Source organism: Prenolepis imparis, unplaced genomic scaffold, assembly GCF_030444845.1.
Source record: "Prenolepis imparis isolate NDT839.2.m4 unplaced genomic scaffold, iyPreImpa1.0 SCAF_3, whole genome shotgun sequence".
Taxonomy (NCBI): domain Eukaryota; kingdom Metazoa; phylum Arthropoda; class Insecta; order Hymenoptera; family Formicidae; genus Prenolepis; species Prenolepis imparis.
Genome location: NW_028141161.1, coordinates 21,087,250 through 21,106,075, shown reverse-complemented (window position 1 = coordinate 21,106,075; position 18,826 = coordinate 21,087,250). Strand labels below are relative to the sequence as shown.

The 18,826-nt window shown below is 43.2% G+C and overlaps 1 protein-coding gene across 1 annotated transcript in view; it reads right to left on the bottom strand.

The window, feature by feature from the left end:
• LOC145934164 (ribonuclease P protein subunit p14-like) overlaps positions 1 to 18,826 on the bottom strand; it is a 38,452-nt gene that overhangs the window by 5,283 nt on the left and 14,343 nt on the right. Inside the window, exon 3 of the transcript XR_014425000.1 lies at positions 5,116 to 5,295. The gene's annotated coding sequence lies outside the window, so the exon portion shown is untranslated. The remainder of the gene's footprint in view (positions 1 to 5,115; positions 5,296 to 18,826) is intronic.

Genomic DNA, 18,826 nt, shown 5'->3' with positions numbered 1-18,826 from the left:
GCAGTGGTATCAACGCAGAGTACTTATCTATCTTCGTCATCTCCGTAATCATGGGTGCTCGATGGAAATTGATTAAATTAAGATGATGGGAGAAGGTAAAATCGGGAGACGCAGTCTCTCCGAAGACTCTCGTTGAAGGTCAACGTGAAGGTACCCATTTTTAGACGACTTTATACAGAGAGAATTTCCTCTTAGAATTTACCCTGAAAATTATGCTATATATATAATCGTGGGAAAATAATATGTATCACAATAAAATATAAAATATGTTTGATTAATTTTACTAAACTTTAAAATTAATCAAACTATATATTTTATTGTGATAGATATATATTATTATTTTTATTGTGACAAATATTAATCACACACAGAGAAATTAATCAGATAAAATTATTCTTTCCATACCATATTGTTCCACGATTATTATGATTTTCAGGGTAAATTCTAAGAGAAAATTCTTTCTGATGTGATACTCGATATATCTCAATAGGGCTGCGCGTTTGACGACTTATTACAGTATCGCGAAGAAGACGAATGTCGTCGAGCGAGATCGTTTGACATCGAAGTGTTGCGCGGGTCTTCCGATTACATGTGCCCCTTCCGTTATTTATATTTTTCATGTAGATTGTGCATAAACTATCATTTTACGCGTAATTCACAGATGACAGATAATTGATACAGGCGACGCTTATAATGATTATGCTGCTCTTCTTCTCTCCTCTTCTCCGGTCCCTCAAACAGTATTTAAGAAAGCCGATCGTTTAATAACCGATCATTTATAATTATTATTCTGTATGGTATTATTTTCCCGAAGGAAGCTCGATCAATATCAGAAATGCAGAGCGTTTGCTATCGTTGCTTAATTTCGTTTAATTTTTTTTCGTCGACTTTTTTTTTATATATACACAATTAAAGTACGCGAGAGTGACTTTATATAGCGAATATACAAGAGTCTACGTGATAGAATGGCAAGACGAAAGAAAAAAGCAGCCTCTCGAGTGTTAAATTCGGAGGAACGTTAAAGATCTGGGGATATAAAGAGAGTCCTTTCGCGCATATAGTCGATAATCTCGAGTAATTTCCTCCAGCCTCCTCGACCACCCTCCCTCCCCCTTCATCCGGGTCTCTCCTCCCTTCCTGAATCTAACCCGGGCTATGATGTAGGTAGACGAACGCCGTCGACCGCGATATATACGTCGTTTAGCAGAGTCGTTTCTACAAGCAAGTCCCCCTTTTTTTAACGCATCCGCCTGTTGAAGATACAGACTACAAAAAGCGTCCAACGACAGTTCGGACAGTTTTATACACATGGACATACACACACACATACAGATGCTTATAGGCATCCAATACTATGGTTCTCAATAACTATGCTCGCTCCTTCTTCAAGAACGAGACGAAAACGAGAATTTGCAGATGAACATTCCGATGACGGCGATCTAAATGGTGGACTTTGGGCCTCTTCGTCGTGACGAAGGCGGTTATATCGGATTATGATCCTGGGGTATCCGGGTTCTGTTCGCCTTCTCGGTGTGGAGCCACTTTAATCCGCAGAGAGAACCCTCGCTCGTTCTCTCTCTGTCTCTCTCTATCTTTCTCTCGCTCTGTTCTGTGCGACTTATCATCTCGATCGTTAAAAGTGCATGCGGGTGGGTCTATAGCGCGCATAGTCGGCATAGGGTACATCTGTCTCCCCATGCGCATGTATGGGGTGTCTCGAAAGCACAGCAAGAGACAGCCTTGTAATACCTCGTTTTGACATTAGGATTTCGACATTTCATGATACGAGTTCAAATCGATATGATATTTCTTCTTTCGATATATTACGATTCATATATTTACGAAAAGAATTAACTTTAATATACACCGTAAAAAAGTACGTAAAATTGCATGAACAACAAGTGTAAAATTACACGATTAAATAATGGAGATGTTATACATTTCCATTATTGACTTAATGTCCAATGGTGATTCTCTTTACTATTTTTTTTTTTGTAGCAGATGTTCTAAAAGCACGGCAAAAGGCCATATATCAGCTTTGTAAGACTCTCTTACTTGCACGATGTTGCTTAACGATGTTTCGAAAAGAAGAAACATTTAGCTGCAATTGCAATTAAGTGACATTAGAGGAATTGTTAACGGAACACCGAGAGCGATCGTAAGCTTTTCTATTCTCTATCGCGTATTTACGATTAAATATCTCTCCTTAAAAAAAAAAAAAGATTACCCTCCAACGCTATCTTCCTCCCGGTATTTAATTTTAATCGCAAGTCGACGAAATCTCAGAGAGTTAACATTCCGTTAAATGAATCGGAGAGTCTTCCGAATTTCCGAATGTCCACTTGAAATCGAATTAAACGTCGCCCCGGGCGACGCATGTTTGTCCAAAGTCCGGACTTCACCGAAAGTCATCCTTCAGCCGAAGAGACGAGGGTAACCCTCCTTCTTTATCCGCGCGCGCCTTCCTCTCTCATCCCCTGGGTTTCGCTCTTTCGGAGCAAAGAGAGCGCGTTTTAAGGCAACCGATTCGGGGAAGTCTCGAGTTCACGTTCACGAGAAACACCCTGTATAATCGCCGTCGCGCCGACACAACGGCTGTACGTGCCGCGTTCGTTGTTGACGATGAGCGGGTGGCCGGACGGAACGGACGGGCACCGAATAAACACACGTCGTGTGCATATACACGCATACATATACAGCGTACACATATTACACACGTGCAACCTAGACTTCACGAACGAGAGAAAGAGAGAGGGAGGGTGGAAGGGCGAGGGAAGGACAGTTGAAATGATCGTACGCACACCAGAGGTTCCATCCACCTGCAATGAGCGCGCGACTTCAGGTAGAGAAAAGAAAGCCCCGTTTGCTTAGGGCCGCATTAGCATCTACTAACGTTCTCCGGGGCCGGCGTTTTCGGGCCCCGCCGTCGGACCCTCGAGAGAACTCGTGAGATGTCGTTCTCCTCCCCCTCTTCACCCCTCTGTTGCCCCCGCCCCCCTATGTTCCTCTTCATTCCCCGCGTTTTCTCTCCTCGTTCGCTCTCCTCCATTATTCAGTATCCTCCAGAAGAATAGAGAACGTCGCCCGTATTCTTGAAGGATGGACAGCACGTACGGTTTTCGAGGCTCTTTCTCTCTCAGGGTCTTCTTGGATACTCCACGCGGAACTGCTACTCGGTATTCGCGGTTTCGTACCGCGGGTCCAACAACGACCAGTCCACGAATCGGTCCTCGTCGCTTTTCGGCTCCGGAGAGTCCTTTCGTACAAGGATAAATTTATCCTACTCTTGAGACATGCGGGAAGAAAAATTGTAAAACTCTTCGTGTCTTTTTAAAGAGCGAAGAGAGAGAGGGGTCTACATTAGATCTTTGATCCCACGAATCCTTAGTTACCCGGTATCCTCAAAGCCGCAGATCTCTATAAATATTTACGATGAGCCACAGATTTTTAGATTTCGCGTACATCTGAAAAAAGGACGAATGTCGACGTTTGGCCGCAGGATACTGAAAGATCAACTGAGATATATATACGCGCGAAAAATAGAGAAATGTTTCGTAAAAAAATTCTCGTAAAAATAACACCTCTAATTTTTGTATGAATTTGTAGAATATGTGCATAGTTTTATTTAAATACTCGAGAGTTTTATGGACGTGATGTAAATAAACATTCAGCTTGAAGGACAGAATTTATTTTAATGAGCAAAGACTTGAAGAGTATATCGCTTTATTACGCTGGTACTATGGAAAAATAAAACGCAGGTATTTGACATTCAAATATATCTTGGACCGCTCATATAAAATCCAAAATTCGAAGGATGATAAAGACATATGATGTAAAAGCCATCCGTGAATATAATGGAATAAATCTGACTTGGTGGTGTTCGACTCTTCGAGTTCCCGCCTCGCGTTCGTTTACCTTCACGGGTAGATTTATTAGTGGCGTGATTCATTCGTCGGGATGATGGCTTTTCGCAGTTCGGCCCATCTGCGACGGACTTGAGGCCCAGGTATAAATTCAGGTCGTTTATTTAGGCCTCGCGGCGCTTTTCTTGTCAGAAATCTCCCCCCTCTCTCTCTCTCTCTCTCTCTCTTTCTCCCTCTGTTCTCTCCCGGAGAGGAGATCTCTTTCTCGATCTTTTTCGAATTCCTCGCCTCCATTATTCAGCATTTCCAGCCGAGCGACGTCGCTGTTTCGATGCCGCGATGCCGCGATGACGCGATCGACGCCGAATGATAAGCATCGTTGTACATCTTGCCAGCGAGGTTGCCGTATGATAACGATGCCGGTCGAAGCCGTTTCCAATCGATTGGTGATTTCACCTCGACGTAGAAAGCGTTCTTCCCCCTTTCCCGATTTTTTACAATAAAAAATGTTAATTTAACTCCGCGAATCATTATACGACTCTATATCTCTATTTTGATATAACTGGAGAGAAAACACGTGGATATTGTCTACGTACTGTAAATTTATCGATCTATATTATTAAGTATAATTTTGTAGATACAAATTTATATCTAAGTTATAAAGTTATAGCTCATATTGCGTAGTGTGTGTTCATTTTGGGGGGATACAAATAGGGAAACATTTATCAACCCCTTCTTGGTCGCGCGCCAAGGTTAATTATTCGAGTTCTGGAATTATCCCTCTTCTCTTTCCCGCGGGAAAGATATAATCCGAGGTTTAATCCTCGGCAGAACCGAGTCTCCTCTGACGTATAACACGGCGAAACTGATGGCGCGGCTCATTTATCGTCCGAAATTCGGGAATTAGTTTTGCGAAAAACGATCGAACGTCGCGAAAGTTGAAACTGACGATTACGTTTCTGGAAATACTTGACGCGCGAAACCTGCAAAATTCGTAATAAACGTCGTATATATAATTAGCGTCGCCTCGGTTTTCGGGTCAAGTTGCGAGCAAGAAGCAAAAGAGGGAGGATGCAAGATTACGAGCCCTTTTTCGGAGAAGAGGAGGCCTTTAGCGAGGGAAAGAGGACCAAATTGTCGCGACGCAATTAACGACGACGAGACGAGGCGGACGGAAAAACGACGTTTGCCCGGAGATCGAGATATCCGTCCCGCGACGCTTAAAAGCAGCAATTAAAAGCTCGTTACTCACGTCCATCTATTAATTATTCGAGACGGCTCTAGCTGGGCGGTGTGTCGCGCGAAAGCGGAAACTCCCCGATTGATGATGATTCGTCCCGAATTCGTTGGGGATGATCTAACATCGCGTCGAGGATGGATAGCTCTTTGCTTCTCTTATCGTTAGCTGCCGTTAGCTGCATTCCTTGAGCGTCTGAAACAAATATTTACGCGCGATATTTAGTCAATTTAGTCATTCGATTCTATATATATGTAAAAAAATGCGATTAGTGCCTCCACAATTTTGCTAACAGCTGATCGAGCGAAGAGGAGTGAAATGCGATTTTTTTCGAGAGATTTAAAGCGAGTTTTTGTATACTAGAGCTTAGTATATATAGTTTTTCGAAGAACACATATTTTTCCATTAGGTTAGGGTTATATAAAGTGTAGAGAATCAATTTTTGGAAAAGCCATTAAAGAATGGATTCCCTAGGGAAAGGTCTACGATTATTCTTGGTCTTCCAGAAGATCCTGAAACTCCGGGCGGTCGCCTTCTCATTATTACCCGGGTGTTCGTCTTCCGTTTCGTGAAGGCAAAATTGAACAGGACATTGAAATCGGCACATTTCCTACATATTCATTTCTTTTTGTTCATTTCAAGTAACCGTAGAACCGGATTATGCGTTCTTCTCTCCAACTAGGTATTCTTCCAGCGAATTAGATAGATAGCTACTGCTGTTGTTTGTCTCGCGCTTAACGCCGTACAGGTTTCCACAGAAGACTCTCTAGTGTTCTAAAATCTACCCGTATATTCTTGAAGCACGGCCGCTCGCTAAACGACTTAACACGTGACCGACAATCATCTTAACAGGCGAGGCTCTCCGACGCACCGCATTTTTTTCCCCCCTCGCGTTCGTCGGACAAAGAAATTCACTGATATACGAAACGTCATTAGAGTGCGGATGCAACGTTCGAGTGCAACAATAGTCATGTTGAATTAATTTTATGGTTTTGTAAAGTTTATACAGTAGCAAAATTATTGGCTTTTCGCCGATACAAAGGCAAAAATTAAAACTCGACGATTAAAGTTTTAATTAACTCTGACGATTGAAAATGGAATTTTTAGTCAAATTCAGATGTGTGAATTTTGATAATTACTTTATTCGATCCCGGAGAAAGACTCGTATCGATCGAATTGAATTGCGTATTTTTGGAAGAGAGATAAAGGAGAAAATATTTTTAGGTAATCTTTAAGTAACACAACAAGAAAGCAAAGACACATTTTACATTTCGTGAATTTGTGCATCTGTTGCTCAGGCTACGAGGCTTTTGTGTTTCGAAGCATTCGTCTGTGAATGTTATCGCTATCAAGATAAGCATCAATCACCCAGCCACGAAAGCGTGCATAAAATTATAATACACAATTCGTATATCTTTCTTTTACGATTTAAATTTTTTCCCTTTTTTTTTTACGGCACTTTCTACAAAACTCTTGTTATTTATTTCAGACACGCAGACGCGAGTAATTTTATCCTTCGCACATTTTTTTTCGCCTCGATAAATATAAGAACAAAACTAATTGGTTCTGTTTTATTAATACGCAATTCTCTCGAATCGATTTGAATCTTTTTCTTTCTTTTTTTCGCGCCACTTTTATAGAATCTTTTTATTTGTAGAAGCAAATTTTTCCTATATACGTGCCTCCGTAAGCGAATAACTTTACTCACATTCTTCGTAGTACGCTTCGATAAATAAAAACGAAACTATTTGCTCCGCTTTATTCATATAGAGATCAATATCGCACAATAGCAAACTTTTAATGGGCGATTCCGACTATTGTCGATTATCGTGCATTTATAACGAGATGACTAACGAAACTGATGCCACTACGTTGAAATAAAAATCGAAAATGCATATTTATATCATTCCACGGCATTCTCTATTATTGTTTATTTACAAAGACAACTTGTAGCTTCTTGACGCTTTCATGAGAGATAGAATATGATGTCAAGCTTGAAAAAAAGAACTTTTTGATATGAATATGTTAGCCATGTGCTTAGGAAATAATGTCAAACCGCATCTCTCTCTCGTTCTCTCTCTTTCTCTCTCACATCTGTCGCTAAATGTATGATATGAATGAATGTGGGCCTTTGAATCTGCGGAGATCACATCTCGAACTCCTGTTTCCTGCAGGCCTATCCGCCTTCGTTCAGTGACGCAACTACCGACCGTACATCCTCGCATATATGCATGCGCACACATATATGACACAATACTCCTCTCGAGAAGCAGTACAAGTTCGTTATACGTGAGTAAAAACCTACAATCGTAGAATATTAATGAACATTCTACGCAGACCGAACGTTGATGAACTTGCTAAAATTCTGGCACTCGCACCGCAGAGCGTCCCATCTGCTATTCCCCCTTCCCTCCTCCCTTTTTCCACCGCACTTTCGTCTCTTTCCGTAATCCTTTTTTTTGCTCTCTCGCGTCGCGGTCGCGGTACAGGAAATGGAAACGGCGGCTGCGTCATAGTCATCGTGGTCATTCTACATATCTCTCTCTCTCTCTCTTTCGCTGCCCGTCCCCCTTTGTTTCCCTTCGCTGTCCCTCGCATCGCACAGCTCTTGCCCTTTCTCTCTCTCTCTCTCTCTCTCTCTCTTCCTCCCTTCCTCTTTCGCTCTTTCCATCCCGCGTTCTCCGGCGCATCTCTAGAAACCCGAGCGACGTCCGAGCCGGCTCGGGTTTCGTCTTTTTTGTCCCGCGCCCGCCCTTTTCAAAGCGCGCGCTCAAGGAGAAACGACCGTAGGGACGAAGAGGGAAGGGGAAGGGAAGACCGTGTTTCGTTCGTTACACGGTAACGATCGATCAACGTGACCGCACGACCGCACCGAGCAAACCGCGACGAGAAAGATAAAGAGAGAGGATCGACTGGGGCTCATCGAGGGGTAAAGGGGGCGCGATCGAGTTGGGGATCGATAGCCGAGGAAGCCCTTCTTCCCGTCATCTGGTATCACGAATTTTCCAAATTATATCGACAAAAAACAGTATCTCTCGTTGTGCCCTCATCCTTGAATTCAAGGATCTCTGTGAACGCGAGGCTTTGATAAGATATCGTATGCGCATGAATGCGAGATTTGTGTATCAAATACCGGATTTTTTTTTGTGCTTAACAAAGCATGATGTGCTCAACAAAGAATGAAAGATAGCGTGATTGTATACCTCTCATCTCAGTCGTATCTCAGTGACACAATGCAATGTTTATTTTGGGGTTCGCGTATTTTTTTATTTTTTTATTTTTGCGATATCGAAATCAACAGAGTTTTTCGAGTCGACACGTGGAACAGCATTTCGAAGCCGGGAAATATCGGGAAATATATCTGCTCCATTGTATAAGTTATATCAAATATATCAAAGATACACATGAAGGAAGAAATAAACGCGCTCTTGATTTTTTGCAAATTAAAATCGTCAAGGTACAAAGCATTTATTTTACAGGCAATTTTATGTTGGCCTATATAATATATAATAGTTTTTTGTAAGAAACGCCGGAGGTCGGCCGAAAAGAGAGCGTTTATTCAATCGTATCCCGGGCGTATATCTCAAAAAGTCATTAGCACACTCGCGCGTTTCGCAGAAAGAGCCGTCGGATTTAACCGCGTCCGTAATTTCCCTCGTGCCGGGGCCGGCCTTTGCCTCGTGAAAAATGTGCGGAATCTTGAAAGAGGATCGACGGGGGCACTTTGGCACAATGGCGCGGGGTCGAGAATGATTCGCGAATCGCGTATTATAAAAGGAAAGGTATAGGCAAAACTGCCTAGGAAAGTCCAGGGAAATCTCTAAAACTACTCATGCACTTCATGCACCGCGCGGCTCCTATCGATCCAAAATACAGCATTGATTTCCGATTGTTATTTCAGATGCCATCCCCCAGAGGGGAAAAGCGTTCTAAAAAACAGACCGGGAAAAGTTTGAAGAAGCGAAAAATATATATCGCGAAAAAATAAAATTCTCTGGAAAGTGAAATAGAGAGAGTTTGAAAAAAAATATCTCGATATGTTATTGTAAATGTCTTGTATACAATAACACATAGATACAAAAAAAAAAGATCGATGATCTATATTGAATAAGATATTTTCAATTTTTGTCAGAACTTCTAGTCCCAAGAGTATATTCGAAAGTAGCATTTTCTTTTCTTTGCACTTGTGTCTTTTACTTTCCGATTATTGAGACAAATTGGTGTCCTTCTGAAAGGAATTTCAAGGAAGAAAGTCCGATTACCGGCGTCGCGTAATTTTCCATCAATATCGCCGTGAGTGAAATTTTTCCGCCGTGATTTTCTGTCCTTGAGTATAGGCGGCATTGCATTCCGCTGATGCTGGCCAATTTTTGCCGATCGTCCAGATCGGCGCCTTTATTTTCACGTGCACGCAAAAAAAAAAAAAAAAAAAAAAAAGGGAAAAATTTGCCTCGGCGGCGGCGCGGAATTTCCGGGGGAACGAGCTCGGTTTTATCTATCGCTCGAATTATTGACGGGATGTGAGGGAAGCGGGTCGGCGGGATATATATACAGGGTGTCCCCGGGAACCGGAAACCGTGCGAACGCGCGCAGATGACGGCAAAAATTACTCCGTAATTATACGCAGTCGAGAAACGTAATGCTTAAAATTAAGCAAGTACGACGTATATACCATCATCATTAATATACTTTCGAAATACTTGAGGTATCTTGAGGAAATCGGTAATATCGAAGTAATTTTTTTATCATTTAAATATATCAATCTTTAATTGCTTTTCTCATTAAACAAAAAATCTATCATTAGAAACAAGAGATCGGAGAGATAATGGAAAAGGCCATTCTCGGATCTTGATCACTATATTGTTGCAATTCGAGTTCATTTATTCTTTTTTTTAAGAAGTAATTGTATAGTTTCTTCATTTCCCGGAGAGGTAATCTCCCTTCGCGGACGATTCGCTGCGCGATACGCGGAAAAATCCTACGTTTTCCAAGAAAATATTCACCGTATAGATGTTTTACCGAGCAATTTCCGGGACCGGTCGTTTCGACCGCACTATTTTTCGATATTGCCGATATTTGAGGAAGCCGGGGAACGATTTTTTTACGTAGCGGCCGACCGGCCGATAGCCGCCGGGGTTATTACGACCCTTCGGGACACGGCTCGGACGTGTATACAGGGTGTCCGAGATAGCCATCGCTTTTACCGCAAAATATTTTCTGCCACCGCCGTACATCGACAGCCACGACACAGCCTGAAGGGTTATATAATAGAATATATACAATTTTTTTTCGACATTTAAAAGGGTCTTTCTAGCTTGAAAAGCTTTCCTGCCAGAAAAAATTCTCTTTTTCTCTGAAAATATTATTAATCGAAACATTCGTCTCTCCCTCGAGGAGACGAGCCATTGTGATCTTTTCGTTTTGCATTTACATGTTATTGCTCGGAGGTAATAAATTTGAAAGATTGTGCTATATACGCGCGCGCATGTACATAATTCCCGGGGACCCCTTTCCCCCCGTTGTCCCCCTTTTAGAGACCATTGCCCGTCACGGCTCGGGGCACAACTGCTCGCCCGAGGGTTAAACTTCGACGCTGGGCCGATAGATATTTGTATACCGATGGCACAGAGGATGGGGGAGAATTATATCGTGTGTTTGCCTCGTTGAAACCCTCGCCGGTCTCGTCGTCGTCGTCGTCGTTCGTTACGTAACAACCCCGGTCACGGCATTAGGTAATTAGGTTGCGCGCGAGCGCGGAAACATCGTAGTAGTCTCCGAAAGGGCTTCCGGACGCGACATCGCGGATTGGAGATGAAAAATGAGCGCGCAGGGAGGGAGGGAGAGAGAGAGAGAGAGAGAGAGAGCGAGCTGGTCGCGCGATGAGAAATCCCTGATTTCGTATCGATCTGCCGCTAATCGTCGGGCGTTCGCCCGATAACGGACACGTTCTAACGAACGCAATCTCGGGACCTCGAGACGTTTAAAAGCGCGTAAAGAGATTAAATGTACCCGGCGTTTTTACGTTCGAGTTACATTCAGATCGCCGATGAAGATTTTGCGCCTCGTCAACGTTTTGCCACTAAGCACTTTCGATGCAATCCGTAATATTTATATTTCATTTACATTTATATTCCTCATTTCTATATATTTTTGTATCAATATGCATTTAATTTTTGCATTGTGTTGGAATTTTGTGATACGTTCGAAAATACGTTGTTAATAGATCGCGAACATGCGTTAAAAATTGAACGTCAAATTATTCTTTTTTTAGATTCGACCTTATCGTTTGCATAGAACGACGAATTGGAATTTCAGAGGGGCATTTGAAAGACTATAAACTTGAAACATTCTAAAACGTTCTGTTATTTCTATATTTATCCTGTTATTCATATATTCCATCAATCTTTCGGTACCCTTCGTCATAGACGTCCGCACAAGGACACCTTTTGAGCATTCTAAATTTATGAAAGCGCTTTTAAATACTTTTTACACGTTCTTTACGCTATTTCGGACAAGATACAAGAGATGAGTAGAGGGGGAGATGAAAAGAAGAGATGGTCTAAAAGCCTTGAACGATCTTAACTCTACATACCGTGTGACGCGGACAGACTTAAAAATCGGGTCCGCATTCGCACCTGCATTTAGTAGCACATTTAGAGAGCTTAAATGCAGTCGGGGCTAAATTATCTAAATTAGTCTCGTAAACAAAGATGAGACGGTCATATTTAGCGGGAGAATATGCGCCGAAAACGCAGACCCTTCAGTCATTACCTGACCTGACATTTCGCTTTAAAAAACCGGCGATAGAGACCGGGAAGAAGAAAAAGAAAGAGGACGAAGGAAGACGAATTAGGCGCGTCAGGGTACCACGAAATTTCGAAGCGCACTAACAATAAGTCGTGCCCTCCCTTCTGCCCCTCTTTATTTCGTCATACGCCGCCATACTTTACGAAATATCTGGGTCCTTCTTTCTCCCTCTTTCTTCCCTTTCTCTCTCGCGGCTGGCTAGTGCGCGATGTTAGACGTTAAATCCGATCGCGCTCTCTCGTAGAGCCACGAAAGGAAGAAGAGAAACCTCTCGCACACGTGAACGGGCAACGCAAGCGCGCGCCATTGTTGTCGGGGGCTGTCTCGTCGGGCTGAAGAGGGGCTGAAGAGGGAGAGGGGAAAAAGGGCCTCCACCGGGACCGAGATACGATCGCCTCGAGATTTCTGTGCCCCTCTCTCCCGTTTGCCCTCCTTCTCCTTCCGCGCATATCGGTACCGAAATTATCTCCCGACTTGGGAGATCTCGCTATCGCGGTTGAGACGGAAGGGTGAGAAGGAATAAAGTGGAAATAGCAAAAAGAAGCGAGATGGTAATAATACTTTTCCGTTTTTTTTTTTTTTTTTTACAAAAAGAGAAGAGAGAACCACCCGTTGATTATATAGCTTTTCCTCTCGAGAACGATTGACCAAAGTGATATAATTCCTATTCTATTTAGATATATTTGCCTCCGTATGTATGTCATCCTTTGTCCTCGCGCAATAGGATGATTTAGTATGTCAATAAACGCTTTGTTAATTCATTTAGACTTTACAACCTGCATATACTTTATAACCGAAACCGTATCTGCAAACCCAAAAATTTTCACTCGTAAAATTAAAGGCGACAACGTTTCGTCCATAAATCCTTAGAAAAGAAATGAAAGGGACGAGGAGAGAAAGAATGAAACGGAAAGGGCAAGTTTATTTTACGCGTTCTAAATCAGAAACCCCCCGCAGCGGGGTTGAATACGAAAGTAGCGTAATTAACCGCAATCATAGGAAGGAAAAAAACGTAAGGGAGAAAAAAATAACTAAAATATAGTAGCATCGTTAAATAAAAAAAAAAAAGAAAATTTCGAGTCTCTGAGACAAAAAAAAAATTTCTTTTGCGTTCAAAACACGCACACACGTACACACCAATGTGCCAAAAAGGCGACGCCTCATTGTCAAGTAGGCAACGTTCTTACAGAACGTTCAAAGAGAAATGAGCTCTTATGTATTCGCGAACATCCGTCCCGTCTCTCTCTCTTTCTTCCTCTTCCTATTTAACACATATACACACACACACATACTCATTCATACATACGCACACCGATAACGCATTCGAGTACATACGAGGATACACACGCCTACAGTACAGGGTGTCCCGTTTTAACCAATTTACGGGAATATCGTGAAAGTTATTACCAAAGTTGCGAGAAGAGACTCGCGCGATGACTCGTTTGTAGACGAAGGGGTGTTTCGACGTATCAAACGTAATTTTTTTTTCCAACGACGTATCGTGCGCGATAAAATGGGACACCCTGTATGCACTCACACACGCCCGGAGCGGCACGCACGAGGCTCTTTGTCCGAACGGCGTTTCGAGATCGTTACACGCCGCGCGCGCGATACCGCCGTATAGTTCTCTTTTATCGCCGGTATTACTTCTCGCATTTAGATATTGTATACTGGTACCGCCCGTATATATCCGTTCGCTTCCACACAGGCCCTGGTCGCGCATTTATTATTATTACCCCGAACAGTCGGCTCACCGTAGACCGACAGAGAGAGAGAAAGAGAGAAAAAGGAGCGGAAGAGAGACAAGGATCGAGAGGGAAGCAGATATACCTCTATATATTGCGGGACACGTTAAACGGTCCTCCCTCGCCGCACCATCCATGGGAGGAATTCTCGCTCGTGAGAGCTCTATTTTGCATGGAGGGATCGGAAGCTCACTTCCCATTGCGAGCCGCGTCGTGTATCGTCGGGGGTTGTATGTACAGGGTGTACGATTTTGTGCACGCGTAGAGATAGACGGGGTGTGTGTCTAAAAAATTTCTCTATTTTCTCTATTCCACTTTAAATCGAAAAATTTTATCTGCTCGTTGCCATATTTGTGCAGAAAATCCGGCTGTGAAAGAAAGACATCAAGGAGAAGAGCGAGAGAAGAAGTTTAGATATTTACGTTAATTACATTGTTAAAATTAATCAGAAATGATCAATCTAGTACTAGTTAAATTTTGACAAATCTTTGTCCGCGAAAGCTCTCAAATATCTGTCAAAAAAAATTAAAAAATCCAACGGAGGAAAGTATCTTTCGCTCAGCGAAGAAAGGGAGCTGGAAAATTTCCACTCAAGGGGGAAGGGGAGATAAAAATTCCCTTTTCCCTTCCACTAGAAGGTAATAGCGCCACGTAATCGGGACACCCCGTAGACACGCAGAGAGACCCACCAACCGCGCTTGGGCGTTAACCGATGTCAGCGGAACCGGCCCCAAGAGTCGCAACGTGCCCAACGTAGGAAAAACTAACGCGTTTCCCTTCGACCCCCCTCGCCCCCTCCGCACATCCCCCTCTTACTCCGCCCACCGCTTGTGAAAATAATCCACGTTCTGTCCGCCTGGTTCGGAATAAAAACCGGGGATTCTCACATCGAGCGGGAGGAGTAGAATGAGTGCCGTAGGTGGAGAAGGGGGGGTGCAGAAGAGGGGGCGACCGCTTGTTGTCCCCGTTAGAGAGACGCGAATGCTCTCGTTTCGCGTCAAATCGCCAAATTTTCGAGAGACCGTCGTGCTTCCTACCGAACGATCATCGTTCCCCAACACTTCTCTCCCCTACCCCCTCACCATCACCGCCATCATCATAACCACCCTTCCGTTCCCCATCCATCCGTCAACCGCCTGCTCGCTGTGAACATGGCCGAGCGATAGCGCGCGCGCGCACATACCCTTTATATAGTTCACTACTGTTAACTCGGCCTTAAAAGAAGAAAACAAGTGACGTAAACTGCCTCAAATTATTAACATATATATACATATATATATATGTATAGTTTTATACGGAGCGGCCCGGGATCTCGGACGCGTTTTTTTCGATTTTCTCCGAAACAGAACAAGTATCGCGAGATCGCGAAATGTCAAAGAAACGTCAAAGTAACGGAGTAGAGAGGCCACGCCGGGCCACCCCGTATAATGTACGAGCTAGCGCGCCCTTACTACTGACTGAGCAAGATAAAAAGCCTATATCGTGTATAATGTACGTTAAAATATCTGCAATATGCGTTGCGTATACTTGACGACGAGAATTAGAAGCGACGAACGTACGCGTTTTTTGTGTGTGCAAGAGAGAGAGAGAGAGAGAGAGATAGAGAGATAGAATTAGAGCTGTTCCATCAGGGACCAGCTAGCGAATTAACATCGAAACACGAATTCGCGTTAATGTCGAAAGGTAAGATTTAGCGCTTGCGCGAGAGAAGAGTCCACCGTCGAGAAGCAGCGCAGATTCTCGGGGGCTAGAGCGAGGAGAATCGCGTAATGGGCGATAATTATACCGCTCGCGAGACCGTCAAATACAATCTCCAGACAACCTCTCGTAGTAACCGACCGCGTTTGCGGTTACCGAATACTCTCTCCGAACGTCGTTCCTCATCCATGCCTGCCGGTGGTGTAATTCTGATTAATTATTTTATCGGGATCAAGTAGTCTTCCCGGTCGAGAATATATGTACGTCGAGCCTCTCACATCAGATGAAACTGGAGACTATTCGATTAATGCGAAATTGGCTACCATTAGAATAATTTATCGCGACGCCGCTATTCGACTCTCGAACAAAAAAAAAAGAAGCGTCATGGATCATTTTATAAATCAAATTCTATCCCGCAGAGCAGGATTCGATTCTTCCTGGTTCGGAGGAACTTTGCAATTCGCGACGATTAAAAAGTAGTTTTCAATTTGGATATAATTTGTCTCTTTTTAACCTAGCAACGTTTTTTTTTCCGCGAGTTTGTTCCGTTCCTCTTCCGAAGGTTGGATCCTCGCTTAGGAAATATCGTCTTCCCTCCTTTAAGGGAGGAAACGTTTCGATTTCACACCGAACGGAAGTGCGTATATCTGACGATACGCGAAATTCCTAACAGGAAGATTAGAAACAGAAGGGGGTAAAGACGCGGAGAGGGGAGGGAAGGGACGGAAACCACCGATCGCGGGGACAAAAGTATCGATTCAGCCAGTCGGCAAGGCAATGGACGCCGATAATTCCTCCTTGCTTATCGCACGCCGGGATCCGAGGAGAGACCAGAAGACACGCTTGGTCTGTTTGACGAGATAAGCTCGTTTCTCACGGGAGCGAGAGAGAAGGAGAGAGACTCTCTTTGTCTCTCTCATTCTCTCCGTGTGCATGGCCGCTTGCGAAAGGGGTGGAGAACACAGAGAGTCACTGTGTGTTGCGGGTTCCTGGATTCCCGTGCGGCTTTAAAGCTCGGATCGCGCGCGACGCTTTTTCGGTCCTGCTCTCGCGGAAAAAGCCACGTCACACGTTGTATGTCTGCGTGCTGCACGTGTGTATGTACATGTCACGCGCGAGATTATGCCGGGCAGACGTACGACTTTACATCTGGTTCCTTTTTTTTTTTTGCAAATGGGGCGGTGCCAGTTCCGTTTGCAACGTGCGGAATTTATGCGCTCGAATTATATTAGAAACGCTAATATATCCGATTCCGAAGGCTGAAACCGCGTCGTGAGCTGCCGTTTTTTCCTTTTAATAATTTCCTTTTAATTTATTATTAAATTTGTTTTATTATTTTTGTTTCTTTATACGTTCAATATTTTATTATTATTAAACCGTATTAAATGTGTATATATTTATTATATATTTTTAAAAATCTTACAATGCTAAATAAACTCTCCATTAATATGTTCAAACAATTATAAAAATGATTATTTCGATTAAGTCGATTCGAAGAAAAAATTTGATTAAAAATTCCATTCCGTTAAAATATTAAATAAATGTCAAAGGTTACAAACTTGTGATAAAGTCTTCTATAAAGTGCTAAGAAGAGGACTCTAAACTTTTTATAAGATCCGTACGGCCGCGATAATTTCGATAATAAATAAAATGTTCGCTCGCAACGTTTTATTACTCTCGCGGTAAGAATAACATAATATCATTCTGTGTATTGAAACTTTTATTTTAAAACTGGTTACGGGCGTTCTTTTTTATTATTAGAACAAATATCTCTGCCAGGCGCGTCGCTCGTGACATGAAAAGATTCGATCGAGCAGGGTCGAAAAAAAACTGCGTCAGTTACAAAAAAAAAGCGTGGCGTAATCCGGACTTAAACAGCGAAAACGGCTGACCTAGACGCATAGAGAACCCGAGAGAAAGAGAAATAAAATTTCGCTCTCGCTATGCCTGTAATTTTTATTGCATAAATAATATTTTTAAAAAAAATATTTGTCTCCCATTATACATATATATATATATACATATGATCGATGTGTAGCGAAAAATTTGCACGCGGGAAACTTTATTCTCTCGAATCTCTCGGGGTTCGTTTTGTTGGAATCCGCAATGAGAAAACGATCCTGCTGGCGACGACGATCCTGACAGGATCGCGCGGCAGGATTCGTGATTCTCTTGGTTATCGCGCTCCGCCGAAAAACGAGGGGTCGGACCCCGGGTTCGGTTGTAGCTGAAGCCGACAATAGCCCGTTCCTTTCATTCGTTCGTTCATTCGTTCGTTCGTTCACAGAGAAAATTCACGAGCCTGAATCGGGTCCGCAGAGCTACAAGGGCGTCCTGGGAAGATGCGTGAATGTCCGCATTATTCGCCATTCGCTATTCGCGTATACCCGCGACCCGCCAAATGTGCCATTTTCTCGATTCAACATATTCGAGATCGACATTATATGATCCCAGACCGGCGAGTTCAATATAGAGCCTATTTTTCGATCGCGAAAAAAGAAATTTCCTGTGCGTTTCTGCGTTGTCAGGATTAAGCACAGAGCGACACCGGAATTCGAAATATCTGATGTATCTTCGGATCTCGAAATTGTACAATTTAATATACCGACTTCGATATAATCGTGGTCCGTGGAATTAGCGATTAAAAATTTACTTTCGCATATACATACTTTTCCGCCAAGTTTGCCGATTGCGTATAGGAACAAAAATGTGATGCGAGAATAATTTTGCATTCCGATAAGCTGCGCTTATTTGCAAGTTTGCGCTTCTATTTGTAAATGCGCGTCTTCTATTCGACAATTGTGTGCATTATTCAACGACGTTGAACCTGAACTGTCAACGTACATCTTTTTCCGCTACATACTGAAAGGAGACTTCCGAGACGAATATCTTACTTGTGATAAAATTTTTTCAACTGTATGTATTCTTAGCCGCGAGATGCACGATAGAGTGGTGGGAAAAAATTGTAACCGAGGTATTATACGGTACTAAAAATCGCCCTTGGAGGGTCACGTTAACCCCAAATAAGGTCAAAGGAGTAGAGAGAGAACACCGACTGATGCGTGTGTTTATTTATGCGTATGTCTGTATGTGTGCATCACAATTGCGTGTGTGTGGATGAATCCTGAGAGTTCGGCCGTCGCCGTCGCCGTCCTCGAGAACTGTATTGTGCACCGGGTGCATCGAGAGAGAGAGAGAATGAGAGCGACCGGTAGTCGTACACGAACCAACGACTATCGTACTGTACTGTAGCCGTCTGTATATTATACGGGCTCGAAGAATATACGACAATAAGGATCGTAGCCGCTCGAGCGCGGTCCATATCGTACCCTATGAAGGAGGAGGAGAGCTAATCGACGAACAGACGAACGGACGAGGAACTCCCACGGCTTTTATGGCTCCGCTCGTAAAGATATACCCAAGGCTTTTTCCGTGGAACCCGTGGGGCCCCACCTTCTACCCCACTAACCCTCCGG